Source organism: Rissa tridactyla, chromosome 4, assembly GCF_028500815.1.
Source record: "Rissa tridactyla isolate bRisTri1 chromosome 4, bRisTri1.patW.cur.20221130, whole genome shotgun sequence".
Lineage (NCBI taxonomy): Eukaryota > Metazoa > Chordata > Aves > Charadriiformes > Laridae > Rissa > Rissa tridactyla.
The window spans coordinates 9,438,046-9,451,468 of record NC_071469.1 but is presented as its reverse complement, the minus strand read 5'-3'; the positions used below and the strand labels follow the sequence as shown (position 1 = coordinate 9,451,468).

Genomic DNA, 13,423 nt, shown 5'->3' with positions numbered 1-13,423 from the left:
CTTTTGTCCTGGAAGAGGTCAAATAATAGACTTAGTTTAGGTATGTTGGGGGTGAAACCTGATCAGAGATAGGACAGAAGTTTGTAACCAGCAATAGCAACCTGTTGCTTAGGTTGTCTTAATCCCACCTTAGCTCATGCTCCAGTTAAAAGTAACAATGACTTCATTTTACCAGTGTGTTGCACATTTTTTCAGCTAGAGAGTAAAAAAATTTCCAGTCAACAGCTGTGGTAGACCAACAGGAGCATAGTATGGCTTTCCCGATATTTCAAAGGCTGAAATGAAAGCCAAGAATAAGAAATAGAGGAAAAAAGAAAACCACATGCAAACTTTTATTTCCCTGTGGCTTATGATAGGTGTTCACTGAATATAGAAATTTAGAAAACGCTTAGACACATTCGCAACTATATAGGTTAAATATGTTCTAAAGACTTAGTAAGAGCTGGAGGGTTTTGAGAGAAGGCTTCGTGGATGGCCTCTTACTGCTACATAACTACTGTTTAGAAAGTAATTAAGACCTTTTTTATTACTCTAAAAGCTGTTGAGTAGTTCAGGATAAATATTTCTTTGGAGAAATGCAGTCTGACGACCGGTAATGGAGTTTTGAAATGCCAGGAAAAGAGAGCCGAGGTGATTACACTGCCAATGAGAAAGTTGAGGCTGGTACTACCACACTGTGTTTTGTGTTGTTTACGTTAGAGCGTGTGAATCATCTTGGTGGTACAGTGTTCTGTAAAGTCTGGTCCCTGATGTAAAATAACAGATACCATTCACTGGGACTGAAGGTAGTGTCTTATGCCTTCAAGAGTTTAAATAAATAATTTGCAGTATGAAAAACTATATTGATTTATTGATAATACCAATGAGTTCCTAGTCTTGACACTGTTTAGCAAAAAGACCCATTACTCAGCTGTTGGTAAAACACTCAGCCCCAATTTTACAAATGAGATTTTAGCAATAAATACAGAAACACAAGTAAAAAGGGGCCTTGACAATGATACTTCGTTTGTATTTAGAAATCATTTACGCAAACTTTGGATACTCATTGAGTATTAATGCCAGCCTTGGAGTTATCAAAGAGGTTTGCCAATATATTTGAAGGTAACTAGGAAAAAGTAGCCATTGATAATGAACTCAAGGGTGTACAGACTAAAGGAAGCCACTCCAGGCAGCTGCTGCGCTTAAAAAATAGCAGATGCTATTTTTGTTTTCCTGGAAATTCCCTATGAAAAATTTTTATTCCTCAGTAAAACAAATTGTGATGAATTCAGCTTCAGTGGCTGGGGAGTAGGAGTTCCTCCCCTTCTGCAGAGGCTGAAAAAACTTAATTCTGCTGTGGAATTACTGGGCAATTTGCAGGAATCAAAGCCATAATCTGAGATTTGGGGGAATATTGTGAGTTTGCAGGACAGCTTTTGCATGTCTTGGCTCTATAATCTGAGTTTTACACGTTTGTATCACAACTAATACACATAACGTGGGTCTATCCATAACCTTGTTTTGGTTTGGATCACCAGACATTTTGGGAAATGTTTCTAATATAAGTTTTATATAAAATATGTAGAAGATATTGAAAGCACTAGCAATTTTAACCTTTTGTCAGTAAGGGTTGAATTAATTATTAGCTGCATCACTTTATTATCATTATAGCCACCATAGTTTGCAGACATAAAAGTGTCTGTTAAAAACTTACCTAAAATACCTAGCTTATTAAGGCTGCTGTACACAAACCTTCTTTTATTTTTATTTTTCACCTACAAACCTGACCAAATAATGACTAGACATTGAGTCTAATAACCAGAGCAGGGGTCGCACCTGCTTCTGAGTTTCCACAGCACTGAGCACAATGAACCTGACAAAGGTCCACACTGCCTTTAATAACGTTCATGACTCAAATTAGTTTTCATCATCTACATGCTTATATTACTTTTGAATAGTGGCTCAACTCTTAATTTTTCTATCATCCAAATCGTGGCTAATTAATTTATTCTAGTTTGGGCAGTATTTTTGAAATAACATCCCTACTTTAACTGATGAGGTATCTTTACTAAAAGTGGTTTTATAAGGAGTATTTTAATACTGCCTGATTGATAGTCTTGCAAGTATTTTGTAGGTCAGCGTTCTGGAAGCTATAGATAGGTATAGAGATATGCCTGTCCTTTGTGTGCCTAATCTGAAATGGGATCCGATTTTTTAAGCGTTTTTAAAATGCAGATGACTTTCATCTAGTACTGCTTAATACAGTCCTGTGAGGATAAAGGTAACTTGGCATCCAGCACACTGGAGGAGCAGGAGTACATCATATATTTGATTTGCACAGATCTTTACAAGACATTTCAGGTGCTGAACTATGTGCTTAGCACCAGTTTGCTTTCTGGGATATTGTGCATGGCTACAAGCTGCCACGAGTTTCGTACAGATCGTGTGCTGTGTCGGAGATTCCTCTGCAGATGGCTGATACCCCGGGGCATATAAATGGCCCAAGTCACGCAGGCAATTGACTCACAACCTCGATGTCTAATTTTTGTTTAGGTAGTGCACCCAGATGGAGGTTTGTCATGTATTATTCTAAATATACAAAAATAAAATAACCATTGATCACACTGGGTAGACAGGACATGACTCTAAAGAGCTCTGCTGAAATATCCACATATGGTATGTTGCATGATACTTTATTTGTCCCAGAAGAATTAAGATGATAGATGTTAGCTGGGATTTGAACTTGTGCGTCAGGAAGTCCACTTTGAATATAAAGGGGGCAGTATGTGTTTTGTGAAACTACCAACGTAGAGAGGATGTAGCAGAAGAATGGGTTTCAGTTTAATTGGAATAATGACATCTCTGTGGAAACGAGGCAACTGTTTATAGTCCTGTCTGCAGTTTGTGAAGCCAGTTTGGAAACGTGGCATGGATGCGGTTAAAAACTCTCCTGAGGGCGCCAATGATCCCTTTGGAGGCTGCCAGGATCGGAGCCTGGGCCAGCCAGTGCCCTGGGCCAGCAGGTCTGAAGGGTGGACTGGGAGCAGCGCCTCAGGGACAGGCCAGAGCAGGAACCCAAAGGAGGTCACTGCAATTTCAGAACTGGCTAATCTGTGTGTGTATGTATGTATACACACAGAGAAAGAAACATCCAAGTAAGTCTTGGCTGCTGAAGAGTGGAGATTAATTTTGAGTGGCACCCACTGTAAACTGTTTTGTTTTGTCTCTGTAGGCGAACCAGAAAGAGAGAAATCGAGTCTAAAGAAGTGATATTCTGTCCTTCATGCTTTAAACGTTGTGATTGAAGAAAACAAAGTAATTCAGGTGACGCATCTTAAAAAACAGTCTTTATGGAGGCAATAGCTCTTTGAAATCAACAGACAGCTTTTGAAAATAAAGGGTTTAGGGTTGACTCGAGAAACTGATCCTCTTTTGTTAAAAGCATTGATGAAACGGATCTTCTTCAATGCAGAAAAGAAGTACAAACTCTATGATGGCATATTTTTCCCTCTTCAGAATTTCTTTTCCTATTTTTTTTTTTTTACAGTTCTATATTTGTAGTGGTGAGATGAAAGCTGAGTTGGCTCTCTGGAAAGCTGGGTAAGGATAACTGCCTTCTGTGAAAACTGGTCAGTGACACAACTGTAGACCCTTTCATTCCTGTAAAGCAGTACGTTTTGTGCTGAGTGCCCTCTTGAGGTCTTTGGCACACAGTGACCTGGACGAATCCTGGGTAATGTTACTGTAGCTGAGCTGTTCGTGGGTCCTTCCTTTAAAGGTTTTTCCTTTCTTTTTTTCTCTTTTTGGAGAGATGTTCTAACTAGCCTAGGCTGGGGGGACACGGTTAGGTCAGCTATTACTTTAAGTCATAATTACAGACAATGAGTTACTCAGGAAGGGGGAAAAATAATGCAGAATTTCTTATCAAATCACCATTAAGCCAAACTAAATCTGTTTGATCTTCAGGAGCTTTTATTTTCTTTATTGATGAATAGAAATGTTCTTCCTATTTATGTTTCTGGGTTTTTTTCCTATTTCTGTCAGGGACAGAAGGGAAAGTTCTAAAGTACCCTTTGAGTCTTTTCTTGCAAGACATATCGGAGATCTCGGGGGGAAGCCTGTTGTCCTTACTCTTCCAGCCAAGTTCTGTAGTCAGAGGAACTCTGGAAAGCTTCAGTAAGTATAGTATGCTTATTGTGTGCTTATCTGGTTTGTTTACAAACTGTTTGTAAATTTTCCACATTTGCCCACTTATTTTAATTCCTCCAACTGTATCAGTTAAAAAAAAAAATACCTGCATTTATGCTTACCAGCATGCTATCACAATTCAAAATATTTGTTAAATATTCTGAATTTAAGAAGCAAAATTCAGTATTGCATTATTATTAATAATATTGGGTTCTTACATGGAGCATTTTACCTTTGAAAAGCCTTTAGAAATATATTTTTTTAGACATTAGATACCCTTATTTTGCTGCTAGTGTAGCAGGTGTTTTTCTTAACCGTTTTTTTTTTTAGGAGAAATCCTGAGTTTAGAGGAAATGAGCACTCGATTATTTAAATTTCCTGAGATTAGAGGAAGAACACTTTGCCAAACAATGCCTCTTCACTTCAAAACCTCTCCCCATAAATTATGTTAGGAGATCTTATTAAAAGTCTGTAAAAATTTCCTATTAAAAATGGTTGATTGCAGTCCAGACCATCACAGCTTTTGTGCTTTCAGTGAAATACCACAGCTGTCGCAAAGAAATATATTGTGAGACAAAAGGTTTTGTTTCCTTAGTCATAAATTATTTTTGTGATATCTGAAGTAAGATAAAACTTTCACTTATGTTTGAGTGAAGGAAGATTCCAGTGATAACTTGTTCAAAAATCTATAAAAAGAATATAAGAATGTAGATCTAGATAGCAAATTAGAATCAGACTTCCTTTTTGTTTAAGGAAAGCAATTATTTCTGAAGTCAGCGAAGATTATAACCAGGGATAATAGCATAACTTTGCAAAGCACAGTGCCTTTATCTCAGTAGAACCTGAAGTTTAGGCTTTCAAGTCTGACCTTTGAGAACTATACAATAGAAACCTTTAGTGTTGGCTAGTTTTTAAACCAAAGTTAAACAATAGTAAGTAGTCTGTTTGCTAGTTATACTTACAAACAAAAATAGACCATTTTTTTGAGATTTTGAAGAAGCATTAAACAATTAGGCTTTGACAGTATTCGTTTTTCTGTTGGCAAATGAGTTTTCTGCTAAGGAATTCTGCAGAAACAGCAGCCTTTTAGAGGAAGAAGGGCTGTTATGTACGCTGAATAGACTGTGAAGTATTTGCTGTCAGGATTGGATTCTAACTATGTTCACCCAATCAAGAAGTACGTTCTGCATATGACCTGTGTATGTAATGAAAATATAAAAGTACAGCTTATATACTAAAGATTATTTTCTGAAATCAGTTGCTAAATAATTTTGAATGAAAGATAAATTAGGATATTGATCATTTGTGCATACATCATTGCTTTATGTATAAAGGTCAAATTTCTTAGTCTCCTCCCCTGCTCATTTTATAGAGATTACTGAATAAAGAGAGATAGTACAGGTGCTAGAACTCAGAGTTTGAGAGACATTCTGGGTTATGTGTGGAAAAATCAATATGTTTTTTCTAACCATCAACAGCATTTATTTATAACTAAGCCAGTTCTCTTTACCCAATACCATCACAAGAGTTTACTGGAATTTTTTTTATATATATATTTAAATCAGGAATGAGGAGTGTACAAAACAGAAATGCAAGATGGACTTCTCTTCTGCAGTGTAATTCAGAGAAATAGAGTATGCAGCCTTGATCCTTTAATAAGATCCATTACTGTAGCCCCCTACTTTTTTTCCGAGTGATTTTCCGTATAAATCAAAATCCATCTTTGTAGTGCTTTTTTATGGCAACATGTGCTATGCATTCTTCAAGTCAAACTTGCTCAAACTGAAAGAACTGTGAAGATAAATATCTTTAGCATAAGATCTAAAGCAAAATAATCAATCTTTGGGAATTATTTCCTTTGTGAGGATGAAGAGATATATATATACTTTACGTCCCATATACCTGGAGCAGGGACAAGGTGAGTCCCGTATTTGTGTTGGTCGGATCCAGGAGTTGATGCACACCAGTGGAGATGAGGTACCTTGAGCACAGAATTACATACTGCTCCAGCCATTGCTGAAGGGTGCGTGGGGTGCTTTCGGGGTCAGGAAGGAGTACCTAAAACCTCTGTAGTCCTCTGTTCCCTGTTAGGATCTAGCTCTGTGTTCTCACTCCTGCCGAATGGTCTTTTACAAGTAATCCCGCTGATGTCAGTGAGACTTTTCTGTAATAAAATGCTGTCTGACAAGAATATGGATATCAGAATCTGGCCCTGCTTGTACTAATTCCATTTTAATGAATACTTAAATGGAGTTGTTATTAAAAAAGTCTATTTCCTAATATTCAATAAATCAAAACTATAAAATCAGGTTGCCAGTTGTTGCCACTCTAGTCAAAGCCAGTTTCTCTTGTATTGAAAAGAATAGTACATACTGTCTCCATTCAGGAGGGATTAATTGTAATACTTTTATCTGCTTCATAAGATTTATTTCTAATAATGAAGAGTAAAGAAAAGTAGGGGAGCTTTAAACATTCATTATTTTTATTACAGCACCATATATTCATGAGATGTTTCACAAACACAGAATTTGCTTAACCTAAGAAGCTTGTTAAGTGAACGAGCAACTTCAAAACAGAATAAAAAAAGCATTATTCATTTCGCTGATTGAATTTTATAAGATGGAGCCTTGGACACTATGTGATAATGCAAACATACATATTAAAGCCTGCTAAGACTTTGTAGGCCAGTCATCTAATGAAAGATTATTAAAGCAGTAGCGTGGCGTGCTACTGGGGCAACTACCTGACATGAATCCTTACTGTTGTGAAACAAAGTTGGACTTTCTGTATGGAAAGTGTTTTGGATTTGAGATGGTTTCTCCGTGCACGTGAAGAGGACTGATCTGCTTAACTTCCATGGTGACTTTCATACCAAGAAGTAGGAAGAATGCTCATGATGCTATTTGACTTTGTTGCAGATTAACAATATAAAAATAAAAAGCAGTGAAGGGAGGGCAAAAAAGAAGCTGAATTCACTTAAGTCAAAGATCAAGCTGACACTGTAATGAGAACCCAGCAGAAAAATTCTAGCAGACTATTATTTCCTTGGAATTTGCTAAATCTTTGAAATCCAAATGTTTCGTGAGGGTGGCGAGTGCTCAGTTCCCTCAAGATGTTCTTATAGACAAAAGGCAAGTTTCCTGATTTTATACCTTTACACATTTCCAGAGTCTCTAGCTTTGGTGCAGTCAACTAGACACCCTGATGTGGTGCCAAGGATGCCAACTCCTCCTTGCTCTGCAGCAACCTAACAGGCTGTTTTTATAAATTACATGTTTTCTCCAACCATAAATATTGTTCCTAAAAGGGATCTGAAATGAAGATAATATGACTTTTCAGTAATAGGTCTTCTAATGTCAGCCATTCTGTTTAAACTGTTCAATTTTCAACAGAATTAAAGATCTACACAGTATATTCTACCTCCTGCAGACTGCAGTTGTTAAAAGAAAATAAATCACTTAAACAGGGTCATGAGCAACAAAGGCCAATGTGGGTTCAAAGTTTACAGGTCTCTGCATTTATCAGGTAGAAATATGCTACATTTCACTATTTCATAAAATATCCTTTTATGAAAAAGCCATCAATCTTTGTATGTCCTACTAAAACTGATTTCTCAAATGAAAGAAATGAATGATGACACCAAATCAAGAAATCGTTTATGAGTTTATATTTTTGCAAGACCACCATGACTTTCACATACGTTTTCAATTTTGGTAAGGATGTGATTATCATGTGGATATGTTTTACTCCCACCATCTGTACTAAGGGAACTGTCAGAACTGTGTACCCTTTCTTGGGCAGTTCAGGATTTGTTCAGATTTTTTCATTAATCTGTAGTGGGTTTTATCCAGTGATAGTTATCATTTCTGTACATTATCTACAGATTTTCTGGGGTTTGAAAGTATACATATATATATATAATCACATACATCATGCAAGTTCACATTTAAACTAAAACTGCATCTAAATGTCTTAGTTATATTTCAAAATTTTAACATTTCCATGGAACGATTTTTGTGTGATTTCTGTCACAGACTCTACGAAACATTGTCTTAATTACATATTTTTGGTTATCCTGCTGGTTCTCCCTTACCATTGCCACACATCCTCAGGAGTCACAAAGCTCTTTGACCAACTGAACAATTTAGATACTTGAAACTAATATTGTATATTCATGCTTCAGGTATTGTAGAACTACAATACAGTGGTTTGGGGCAGGAATAATATAAGAAATTACTTTATTTCTCATCTAGTAATGGCAACCAATACAACAACAGCATGCTGCACTGTAATAAGGAAAAGTTATTTCTGTTCTGGTAAGTGGTGTGGTCTCCCTTTGTGTCTACACAAAACAAATGATCTTGGCCTTTCTAGGTCACCAGTGAAAATGGACAAAAACAAATTAATAAGGTTTATTAAATATCAGTCTCATAAGAAGCAGAATGTATGGGGAAGTTAATCTGAACTTCTGAGAAACAACTTGATACTTGGGTTTTCAAGAGGAGCATTTTGTTCCTTTTGCTGTGGAGTTCATTTTGAAAAAATATCATTCTTGTGCTGTTTTTTAGGAAATTCACTTTTTTCAGTTAGTTTAGGAATTATCTTTTTTAACTGTCTGTGAGTCAGTGATGAAAATACAAAGTTAAGGAATGTTCTGTGCTTCCTTTGTGACTGAGAAGTTAGACTTTTAGTCAAAGAATGTATGCTCTCTAAACACGTATTTATTCCTATCACCCTAGAGAGAGAAAATAATGGAGTTTAGTTGTAATTTTTGGGAAGAACCCCTTTTGTGAATTCACACACAGAGTAAGTGTTTAATGTGGAGTAAGCACTATTGGAACAGGAGCCTTGCTACACTATGCCTAGCATTGCTTTTTCGCAGCTTTTATTGCAGTTACAGGGTCTTGCATAGTAATTTAAACAGCCTACTTTTGTATGAGCATGCTATGAAATACATCTTATGACACCACCAAAGACTCCGGAAAACCTTACATACAGAGAAAACATAAACATCTTTCAATGAGCACTTCACATCACAAACCAAACATCTTCCCAAAACAAAATCTGTCTTGTCTGAGTAGACTGAAAGGTAAACAAAACTTTCTTTTCATCTGGTGATGACCTTAGAGAAAATGTTGCTGTTAGAGCAGGCAAGATAGGAAGTTCTGGATTTTAATTTTTTTTAATGAATCTCAGAAGAATGGAACTTACCTGAAATTGCAGGGCTTTTGTTCTAGGTGCTCAAAGCATCCTGAAAAAAATTCACCAAATTCTCTAACAACTCCCTCAGGTGCCAGAATAATGTCCCCAAATCCACAGATGAGTCATGAGAGTTCAATATGCTTTGCCTTTACCTCTCAGCACTGTACTCAAGTTCTTCCAGTCAAGGGACCACCACGATTCGCACGTCAGAAACATTCAAAGTAGCTGAGAGAATCTGGGGCCACGTGCATAAAGTATAAAGAGCACATAACCCTGTTTGAGAAGTTGTTCATCACTTAGTGGATTCTATACCTGAAGAAAAGCAGATTAAGAACTCGGACGCTTTAGGTGTCAAAAAGGCAGTTTTCATTCTAAGTGGAATGGAAGTGTTATCTTAAAAGTATCTTAGAAGCACCTTCCCTCCCTTTGACCCATATAAAATCTGTGGAAACCTTGTTAAATATCCAAGATATGGCAATATTTTTCAAATGGCTAAGATAGTTAAATTCCATTCTGGTGACCATCTACACTGTAAACAGTGTGTGTAATCTTGAATTTGAAGAGGAAGTCTCTAAAGAAAACTTTATTAATGTGTTCTGTAAATGCATGCAGTTTTGCAAGTGCGTTAGCATGGTCACAGAGGAGTGTGTCATAATGTGTCGTGTAGTTTGGTATGCTGTGTCCGATCGTGGCTGTTGGGGGATGATTTGGAGGATGATGGATGGAACTCCGGAACAGGCTGTCAGAACAAGTTGTCCAGGGAAGGCAGGGGAAAAGGAGTGGAAAGGTTCTTCCTTGTCTCTTCTCAGCCACTGTTTGACATGCCATGAAGTGTGAATGTAATTTCCTTCTCTAATAAAACATGGAATGTTTTTATAATCTGTCATCGATCACCAAATCATAATGGTAAAGTATCTGTAGCTGATCCATGCAATCACACCATTTTTATAGTGCTTTCAATTATAATTTTATTAAAGAGTGGAAGATGTTCTGTGAGAAGTATTGCAAAATATCTGTTCCAAAATGAGTGGGAAGCATGTCTTTACAATGTTTTAAATTCCTTTTCCAAGCTTATTAAAGCCAGTTAATTATGTGCTGTTACACTTTGGTTCCATTAAAAGTCAGTTATAATACAGACTGAATACAGAGTTTTCTCTGTGTCTTTCTTTAATACGCATGTGCTGAATACCCTCTTACTCAGTAATTCTCTAAGCTGAATGGTCCTCATCGTGACTGTCTCTCCTCATCAAGAAATCTTCTCATACATCTAATCATTTGTCTGTGGCTCTGACCCTCTTTGTGAGAAGAGGTCCCATAAGCTGTCTTGAAGAAAAGTTTTGAAGGATATATCCCTCTCTAAGGTACCAGCAGCGCAGCATGCTACTATTGTATAAAAGTCTTATATGAGAGCAGAGGTATCTCTAAAACAGTGCAGCTTTCCTTTTCTGAAGAATCCCTCTCCCTAGGAGTTACATTACCATTGTTATTCTCCCTTGCCATTTAATTCTAAGAGCGCAGTGATACGTGATATATATTTGTCTTGCTCTGTCCTCAAGGACATACTAATGTGCTGCTGGGTTAGAAATGCTTTCTTTAAAAGTACTCAAATGCTGGAAAGCTCTTTCTTCAGGGTAGCTGCAACCTGAGAACATCTTTTCTTAGGAAAGAGAGCAGTTCAGAAACTTTTAACCATTTAAATGCACTGCTAGTTTTTGTAATTTATCTTTTTTAAAAAAAAGTTACAGTATGTAATTATGAGCTATGTATTTCAAATAAATAATGTATAATTATCACTTTTTTCTTTCTTTTCTGTAGAGTCAACTTTTGTGATAAATCTCAATTTGCTAAGAGCTGTATCATGCTTCCATAAGTTAGTCATAGGTAGTACCCTTCATGTTATTCTTTTGTTGTTTTTAAGTTTATTTCCTGTTGTCCTTGTCTGAAAAAATATCGTCAGGGAACCGCAGGAACTTGACACGGTCAAAAAGTTTATGCTTTCACATTTACAGCTGAGTGCAAGCTTCTGTCTACTGCCATGTTGTCACGGCAAGGTCTAAACTTACTGAAAAAGCAACAGTTTTAGGTAACTGTTTGAATGTGATACCTCTGATCAGACAGTATTTTATACTGTTAATTCTTTAATTAACCTCTCTGTAATTCCTTCTCAGTACTCCTTCCTGCTGCGTGTTTGCAAGAGTGGGAACTGATCGGAACTTATAACCCTGTAATGTTTTACAGCTCTGCTGGATTTTACAGCATTTCATTTCTTGCATCACCTGTGAAGAATTCCAAATGACAAAGCTCCCAGAAACCTCAAAATAAAGAAATTTGCTCTACTTTTCTAAAACACTTCTAAAAAGCACATCCTGAAATTAATATAATTAAGGACTATAATAGCTGTCTAGCCAAGCTTTAATAAGGCTACACATGAATTTCAATGAATAGAAGTATGAACGTGGATCCTAGAGAAAAAAATGCTGCATGTTTATTTACTGAGGATAAAATTAATGTCTGTTTAGTGTAGATGTCTGCATGTGATCCAGTCTTAGAATCTTACTTGATGAAGAGAAATCGATGCTAGGGTCAACTCATTTTACTTGTGTTAATTGTCCACCTAAGAATGTCTGCCTTATCTTCAGCTCAGAGAAGGGGCAGGTTGATTAACATTCAGCATTCCACAAGAAATGTGCAGGTTAGTTATTCATGCTGGATAATACAATGCTGACACAGTCTCACGTGCATTCCTAAGACCGTGTCTCACACTATTTGTGAATTTTATGTTCCTCTGATTTAAGTAGATTTGTTTGCTGATTATTCTATGCAATACTGAAAAGTAACATATTATAAAAACACTTTTCATTCGAAAAGTTATGGTGGGACAGGACGCAGTGCAGAAATAAGGGAAGAAGCATTGTCACTTTTGCCATGTGGCAGGTTTTATAAGTTGGTTAATACAAGGTTCAGATCTGACATTTGAATGTTAAAGCTCCGTATTTAAAAAGAAGCCCAAGTTGGCCTTTAATTTAAAGCTCTGGCATCTTTAGTGAGCATAAGTAGTATAGGTGCCTCTTCAGTTAGTTGTCCAGTGTACAACAATTGCAAAGGGACAAAGTGAGCAAACAGAAATTACTCACTCTACTGACAAGTATGCAATACTACAGTAATTATGTGTGGCTTTGACTATTCACGTTCAAGGAAAGCTTTGCTTACTCGCTGCTACTGAAGTTGGTATTGTTTGTAGCAATGCTAGATATTTAGGAATACTACTGGACAGTTTCAGAAGTTTAGTTCCAATTGATGTTTTCCTTCCAAATATCATATTCATGATATTAACCTAGCATTCTGGAAAGTGAGCACTTTTCACTGGAAAACCACTGGTCAGAGGTATTTTGCATTGGAGAATAGCTTTGAATGTAAACACCATAGGAAGGGGTGCTCTTAACAACTAAGAATTCTGCACTCAAAGAGAGCTTTAATGGAAATAGCTGGTTTAAACTCCTGGTAACATTTGGCTGGATTTTGTGTCGGTTGCTTAGTGTGTATTGATGGAGTGGGGTTCTCCCACTTTTCCAAATCACCAAGAAAACTATCTGCTTAAAGAGTAATTATACGGCTGTGCATGTTCAGTCACCTGATGATTTTGGACAAAAGCAGTCATGTTGCAGCATGTGTTAGTTTTCTAAGTGTCATGTGAAGGCTGACAGAGATCACATTTCTGTGTTTTGGTGCTTGGTCCAGACCACAGCCTCTAGAGGTAATGGATCTCTGCAGAACCTCAGTGGAGCAGATCACCAAACAGTGCAGGATTTCAAGAGCTGGTGCACTTTTATTGCTACAATATTCTTGTCATGAAGGTGATGGGTTTTGTATTGTGGTTTCGTATATCAGTGTGGTTTTATGTCTAAAAGCTGAGCCCTGTTGGTAAGCTGGATACCTTTTTTTTTTTTTTTTTAAAAAAGAGTTTTCTTTTGTTCTTAGAGGTGAGTTGTAGTAAAAGGCTTCGGAGTGTATAGATTCATATATGCTACAGTGAAAAGACTAGATGCCCATATAT

General features: G+C 36.8%; 1 long non-coding RNA gene across 2 annotated transcripts; it reads left to right on the top strand.

The window, feature by feature from the left end:
- The first annotated feature begins 3,015 nt into the window (after nt 1–3,015).
- LOC128908679 (uncharacterized) lies at nt 3,016–10,854 on the top strand. 2 transcript variants are annotated; one of them, XR_008466065.1, is made up of 5 exons: nt 3,016–3,303; nt 3,527–3,579; nt 4,030–4,155; nt 8,421–8,483; nt 9,458–10,854. It is a non-coding gene; the product is annotated as an uncharacterized LOC128908679 (long non-coding RNA). The 2 variants fall into 2 exon arrangements; XR_008466064.1 differs by having other exon boundaries at nt 8,421–10,854.
- Nucleotides 10,855–13,423: the final 2,569 nt, after the last annotated feature.